Source organism: Odocoileus virginianus, chromosome 5 (assembly GCF_023699985.2).
Source record: "Odocoileus virginianus isolate 20LAN1187 ecotype Illinois chromosome 5, Ovbor_1.2, whole genome shotgun sequence".
Taxonomy (NCBI): Eukaryota; Metazoa; Chordata; class Mammalia; order Artiodactyla; family Cervidae; genus Odocoileus; species Odocoileus virginianus.
In genome coordinates this window covers 30,828,783-30,836,862 of record NC_069678.1, presented here as the reverse complement: position 1 = coordinate 30,836,862, position 8,080 = coordinate 30,828,783, and the positions used below count along the sequence as shown (strand labels likewise).

General features: G+C 37.5%; 1 pseudogene; it reads left to right on the top strand.

The window, feature by feature from the left end:
* The first annotated feature begins 17 nt into the window (after positions 1-17).
* LOC110145677 (large ribosomal subunit protein uL6 pseudogene) lies at positions 18-1,142 on the top strand (annotated as a pseudogene).
* Positions 1,143-8,080: the final 6,938 nt, after the last annotated feature.

The following is an 8,080-nucleotide window of genomic DNA, read 5'->3' as shown; positions in this document are numbered from 1 at the left end:
AAGTTAAGACTGCTCTTTGCCGCATCTACTGTGAGAATGAGACTTTTCTCAGCAATCAGACTGTCGACCTTCCAGAAAAATGTTGATGTTACTCAGAAGGGACGGACAGTTATTGTGAAGAGCCCCAGAGGCACCCTGTGGAGGGACTTCAATCACATCAGTGTAGAACTGAGTCTCTTTGGAAAGAAAAAGAAGAGGCTCCGGGTTGACAAATGGTGAGGAAACAGAAAGGAACTGGCAACTGTTCACGTGATCTGTAGTCATGTACAGAACATGATCAAGGGTGTTACACTGGGTTTCCACTACAAGGTGAGGGCTGTGTATGCCCACTTCCCCATCAGCTTTTTTATTCAAGAGAATGGTTCTCTTGTTGAGATGAAATTTTGGGGATGAGAAATACATCCGCAGGATTCGGATGAGGCCAGGGGTTGCTTGTTCAGTATCTCAAGTCCAGGAAGATGAATTGATTCTTGAAGGAAATGTCATTGAACTTGTGTCAAATTCAGGTGCTTTGATTCAGCAAGCCACCACAGTTAAAAACAAGGATTTCAGAAAATTTTTGGATGGCATCTATGTTTCTTAAAAAGGAACAATTCAGCAGGCTGACTAATAAGATCTGGGTGGTCCGGCTGCAGAAACAGCAAGATGCCAGATGGTTCTAAGGACTCCACTGTGGTATTTTAAAGAGGCAATAAAAAAATCTTCGATTTTTAAAAAAAAGTTAAGCCTTCCTGCTAGTCCATCACAGAAGCCATCTACTGCTCCATTATCCTGTTTTTGGATTCTATATGCTGCTGCCCTTTTTTCAGCAAGCCACAATTGTCCTAAATGTTCCTCCAGCGAAAATAGCCATTTGCCTCTATGCACTTTTCTATTGATTCAACTAACTATTGGTCCTTTAACTTTTCACCTGGTTATTGAAAAACCACTGTCATGGAAATGGCAAAATTGATTCAAGGGTTTAATTACTTATTTGCTTACCACCAACAAACATTTTTGAGTACAAGCTACTATGTTACATACTTGGAGATGCAGTGCTGGTACACTCCTAATTTGGGGAGTGGTCAAAAGACAAGAGAGATAGACCTTTTATATAAACAGTTACAAGACAACATGGTGATTGCTTTATGTAGATCATGGAACATTTTTTTTTTTTTTTTTTTTTTTTTTTTTTTTTTTTTTTTGATCATGGAACATTTTATGGTATATGAGATCCCAGAGGAAGGCTTCACACAAGAGATGACATTGACAATAAAGAGAATGCTGTTAAAAGACTGAGTTTGCAAAAACTATGCAAATAATGTTTGTGAAGCTGTTACTCCATTTTCCAGAAATCTTTGAAACATTAAACATAATGAAATAAGAGTGATTTCATTTCTATTTTAATATGTACATTTAATTATCATACTTGAGAGTTGAGAAAAAAGGAGGAAAAGATTGAATATTTCAAACATCCTCCTTCCTTTTAAGGATATGTGTATATATATAGAAAGAGAGGGAAAAATATTCATAACCATTACAAATGAAAGCAGCAGGAAAATATTAAGAAAGAATTTTGATATGAAGAGTTGTCAGTTTTTCATAGATGAGTGCATGACACCTGCTGGCCATATTATATAATTTCCCTCTCCAAAGGAATGGAGAGTAATAAAGTTGATTAACACTGCTTCCCTGCTTAGGGTTCATATATTAGATTTCCTCTAATCATCCTTAATCAGCAAGTGGAAGATTTTTTTGGAATGGTGAATCTAGTCCTTTTTTTGTTTTGTTTTGTTTTTGTCTTGAGCTCAGGAATGTTTAAAAATTTTATTTAATTCAATGTCTTTCACTATAAGTTAACTGAAATTTGGAGAAAAGTAATCCTACTCGGGGCTTCCCAGGTGGCTCAGAGGTAAAGAATCCTCCTTCCAAGCAGGAGATGTAAGTTTGATCCCAGGGTCAGGAAGATGCCCTGGAGGAGGAAATGGAAACACACTCCAGTATTCTTACCTGGGAAATCTCATGGACAGAGGAGCCTGGCGGGCTACAGTCCATGGGGTCACAAAGAGTCAGACATGACTTAGCGACTAAATAGCAGCGATCTGCACTTGAGATCATACACAAGTGGGCTGGCCAGCTAACACTAGCACCGTGGTTTCTGTTCTCCTACATTCCCAGACTAGGCAAACCATTCCAAGGCAAGGTTCAGGTTGTTAGCTTCTCTGTCTCTTGTTATTTGACTAAACTCTTCATGAAGTTTACTACTTATGAAATTATTAAGACATTGTATGTGCCCAATGTCTTTTAATTTTTTAAAAAGTCTGGTTTATTGAGGTAAAATTTACATAAAATCCACCAATTTTAAGTTTGTAGTTTTGTGAGTTTTGATAAGTGTACATAGTACCTTAAACACCATCACCATCAAGATCTAGAATATTTTTATCATCCCCCAAATTGTCCTCATGCTCTTTTACAGTCAACCTCTTTGCTACTCCCAGGCTCTGGCACCCAGTGATCTGTTTTCTATCTACAGTTTTGCCTCTTCCAGAATATTCAGGCATGGAATTACCAGGTTACATGGTAACTGCACATTTATTTTATAAAAAAAAACCAAAAACAAAAACCTGACTTTTGCTTTATAAAAGTGGTTTTGCATGTATTTCTTTACTTCATCCTTATTCTAGTCAGGTCCCAAAGACAAGACTTTGTTGTATATTTGTTGTAGAAATCTTTTGTACAAAATATAACTTGAGTTCCATGTGTGACAAAAATGTAACAAGAAGCCTCTTTTTATTTACACAGTGTCACAAAATAGTATTTTTAGAAGAGTGGAGAATTGCATAAAGGAAAGAACATGGCCTTGGAATCATCTGAGGTCTGTCACTTTGACTTTCTGCATAACTTTTCTTTATTAGGCAAATTAACTAACCTCCCCGAACAACAGCTATTGAATCCTGAAAGGTGAGTGATACAGGTATTTAAGTTGCAGGCTGTTACAAAGATGCATAAGTGCATGTTCATCATAGACATTGCTGTTACTGCCTGTTAGATTAACAACTTTTGCTACAAGCTACATTCTTGAAAACAGATGGTATCACACAATATATATTTTAGGTTTCATTAGGAATTAATGTGTTTCTTCAGGAGCTATAAAAATGTCACCCAGAGACAAATGAGCTTCCTTTGGCTCTAGTGTCTGTGGTGTGTGAGTTTTAAAATACTGTTATTCTAATGTTTTGGAGCTTCCCTGGTGACTAAGATGATAAAGAGTCTGCCTGCACTGTGGGAGACCTGAGGTTTGACCCCTGAGTTGGGAAAACCCCTGGAGAAAGGAATGGCTACCCACTCTAGTATTATTGCTTGGAGAATCCCATGAACAGAGGAACCTGGGGTCACAAAGAGTTGAACACGACTGACAGACTAACAGATACACATTCTTATGTTCTACAGATTAGCATTTTGTACTTAATTAAGATCATGTCTTTTATATGTCACTGAGAGATGTTAATGTCACATAAATTATGATGATAATAACAATGTGTTATAACTTACATAATATGATTCACCTAGGCAAGGGCCCATTTTAACTTCATAACTTTTTAAGGATTGGTTTTTCTCTATAGCTCCACCTAGGAAGATATTCTTAATTAAACACATTGACAGGTTTTTTTAACTGCTATTTTAAGACTGTTTTCACCCAGTTTACTGGCAGGTATTTAATCTGCTAAAAAAAAAAAAAAATTACTCAGTTAATTAGGTTGCACTGACATCTGCTGGTAAGACAGAAAATTTCATTAAAATCATGTTTCATTAATTTCAAAGGAACCAGATAGTTTACTTTAGTCTTTAAAACTTGTTTTTGTATTTTGGGTTTAACGAGTTAATGGCTGTATATCTGATTCATACTTCAATTTGACTCAAGTGATTTGTCAAGCTGTTGCAAACTTTGAGGGAATCTTCCTAAAGGACGTAGCAACAGATGCCTAGTTATGAAGTAAAATATCTTTTAAGTCATAAATTCTTCCAGTCAGTGTTTACCACTGAACAATTACATCATCAACTTCTTCTTCATCCCATCATCATGATGATTTCTTTTGGTCTGAAAGCAGTACAACAGTAGTGATGTTTATTAAGTTAGTTTTCGCTTTGAGAAAGAATTCCTAGGAAAATAGGCTTATGGTGTAGGGAAGGTTGTAAGCTACAGCAGAGCTAAACTTCAGGGGATTTGTTTTCTTGTCAGGAAGCATAACATGATTCCTTTCAAACATACCAATTCAACAATGATTCAGGGTTGCAGAATTTTACAAATGGAAAGAAATTTTCTAATCACTTAATTCACCCATGTCTTTCGTAGATGTGGAAACTGAGCCCCAGATAAATTTACGTAATTCATGACCTATATGAGTTATATTCATGACTATATGAGAAAAATGTTTCTTAATTCTCTCATTCCAGGATTCTTTCCTATATAAATTGTCTTGACTAGTTGTTTATTGATTGTTGAAACCAAAAATGCTTGAACATACACAAATATGATTATTTGAAAATTTGTACTTAGTTTATTTTCTCTAACTAGACATGTATTATGAAAATACATACTGTATTATGTAATATTGTTTTGTAGTTCTTCACAAATATATATTTATTCATAACTTCTTCCTAGAAACTGAAGCTCCACTGTCTAATTCTTCAGATGTGAAAAAAGAAAAAGGCAAGTGGATCAAAAAAAAAAAAGAAAAAGAAACCTTAATCATGGAAACTTCTGGCTCTTTGATCAGATTTGGGGTCACACAACTATGCAGCAGATGTCTTCAATTCTGTTCAGTTCAGTCGCTCAGTCATGTCCAACTCTTTGCGACCCAATGAACTGCAGCACGCCAGGTCTCCCTGTCCATCACCAACTCCCAGAGCTTGCTCAAACTCATGTCCTTTGAGGCAGTGATGCCATCCAACCATCTCATCCTCTGTCATCCCCTTCTCCTCTCGCCTTCAATCTTTCCCAGCATCAGGGTCTTTTCAAATGAGTCGGCTCTTTGAATCAGCTGGTCAAAGTATTGGAGTTTCAGCTTCAACATCCAATGAACACGCAGGACTGATCTCCTCTAGGATGGACTGGTTGGATCTCCTTGCAGTCCAAGGGACTCTCAAGAGTCTTCTCCAACACCACAGTTCAAAAGCATCAATTCTTTGGCACTCAGCTTTCTTTATAGTCCAACTCTCACATCCATACATGACTACTGGAAACACATAGCTTTGACTATGGGGACCTTTGCTGTCAAAGTAATGTCTCTGCTTTTTAATATGCTGTCTGGGTTGATCATAATTTTTCTTCCAAGGGGCAAGCATCTTTTAGTTTCATGGCTGCAGTCACCATCTGCAGTGATTTTGGAGCCCCCAAAATAAAGTCTGTCACTGTTTCCATTGCTTCCCCATCTATTTTCCATGAAGTGATGGGCCCAGATGCCATAATCTTAGTTTTCTGAATGTTGAGTTTTAAGCCAACTTTTTCACTTTCCTCTTTCAATTTCAAGAGGCTCTTTAGTTCTTCTTTGGTTTCTGCCATAAGGGTGGTGTTATCTGCATATCTGAGGTTATTGATATTTCTCCCAGCAATCTTGATTCTAGCTGGTGCTTCATCCAGTCCAGTATTTCTCATGATGTACTCTGCAATATAAGTTAAATAAGCAGGGTGACAATATACAGCCTTGATGTACTCCTTTTCCTATTTGGAACCAGTCTGTTGTTCCATGTCCAGTTCTAATCGTTGTTTCCTGACCCACGTACAGATTTTTCAGGAGGCAGGTCAGGTGGTTCGGTATTCCCCTCTCTTTGAGAATTTTCCAGTTTGTTGCGATCCACACAGTCAAAGGCTTTGGCATAGTCAATAAAGCAGAACTAGATGTTTTTCTGGAACTCTCTAATGTAAACATGTTTCCCCCCTTCAGTTTGTTCTAATAGGCACTGTTATATAAAATTTTAGCAATGCAACTTTCATTGTCATAAAAGTGTCATGTATAAAAATCACCAATCAAATATTCTATAATATGAGGCCATGCACATTTTTCCCTCAACACTACTGACATTTGGGGATGGCTGATTCTTGTGGGGGGAGGGCTGCAGCACCTTCTTACATCCCACTAGGCTGCTCCCATTTGTAACAACCAAATGTGTCTTCAGACACTGCTAATGACCCCCAGAAGGGAAATGAGCCCAAGTGAAGAACCACTGCTGTAAATTAAAGCTGTTTCCTTCAGATTTATCTTTTTAAACTACTTAAAAGCATTCCGGTCAAAAATATGATCCTTTTTATTTCCAAGTAATAGAAATGTTCACATGTGAAATAAGAAAGAGCCTCATGTCATCTCTAGTTTAAATACTTCATTTAAATACTTTATTCTGAACCAGAGCTAATAAAATGGGTTCCTTAAATTGTTTTTGATGTTTGCATATTTATTTTTGCTTTTTTATGCTCTAAGGTATAATTTTGACACTGCTAGTAAATTTCCAAACAAGTTTATTTCATTCTCAGTTGAGCTGCTCTCTATCTGTGATGTTTAAAAATTCTTTCATTTTCTTGATACTTAAAAGTTCTTCCCCAGGTTGGGTGCATGAGACAAGTGCTCTGGCCTGGTGCACTGGGAAGACCCAGAGGGATCGGGTGGAGAGGGAGGTGGGAGGGGGGACCAGGATGGGGAATACATGTAAATCCATGGCTAATTCATTTCAATGTATGACAAAAACTACTGTAATGATGTAAAGTAATTAGCCTCCAACTAATAAAAATAAATGGAAAAAAAAAAAGAAAAAAAATAATAAAAGAATTGTAAAAAAAAAAAAAAAAAGTTCTTCCTACACAGTGTGGTCTTTGAAACTGAAAGCCATTGGTGAGATTCTAGGGCAGGTGTTTTCAGCCTCATTCAGCAGATGAGGAAATTTAGTGGATCCAGGACTCAGTGCACACTTCCAATGAATCAAATGTTCTTTGTGTTTCAGCCACAATAGGTATATTTTTTAAATATTGCAGAGTGAAGTCAGAAAGAGAAAAACACATATCTTACATAAATGCATATATGTGGAATCTAGAAAAATGGTAGAGATGAACCTATTTGCAAAGCAGAAACAGAGACATGGGCAAAGAGAACTAATGTTTGGATACCAAGAGGAAAGAAGATGGGTGGGATGAATTGGGAGATTGGAATTGACGTCTATACCCTACTGTGTACAAAGTGGACGGTTAATGAGAACCTACTGTAAAGTACAGGGAACTCTATTTGATACTCTGTGGAGACCTAAATGGGAAGGAAACCCAAAAAAAGCGAGGCTATACATACATGTATAGCTGATTCACTTTGTTGTACAATAGAAATTAATACAACACTGTTAAGCAACTATACTCCAATAAAAATTTTAAAAAAGAAGGTACAGGCTTGAAATGTGCAGAGGTGGAGGTTTATTATTTTTTCTCCCAGAGAGAAAGCACGAAAGAATAATAAAAGTAAGAAACTAAAAAAAAAAAAAAATTGGGTTTTATATTGACAGAACCTTCATGAAAGGAGAAGAGGTGGAAGGGGAGAAAGCTGGGAGAACCCTAGCAGAATAACAAAAACTGGCTTAAGAAATAGCATGGGGAAGAGGATGATCAAATCTCACCATCCACGTCCTCCTGGGGACCAATGGGATTTGGCACCTCTCTCTTCCTCATCCATGACAGCATTGTCCTCTACTTCATCCCCCCTTCTTGCCATTCCTTCTACCTCCTACCCTGCCCACTGCCACCACAGGTATGCGTGTAGGTGTGTGTGTGGGCCTGTGTGCATGTGCATGTGCACACAATACATACATGCATACACATACTCACTTATCCACTCCAGACTTTGTGGTCAAAGCCCTTGGTATTTTTAAGAGGAACCAATGTGTTTTTGTTGTTGTTGCTGCTTCCAAGTTTTTGATTCCTGGGACCAGCAAAGAGCCAGCAATTCATTGCCTATACTCCATCCTGGGAGCAAAGAATTTTTGGAAGCACTTCAGAAGATTCCCAAAGTTTATACTGTCCTGGAATCTTTCATCCGACAGTTGACTGCCTGTTTTTCAGCCTTCTCAA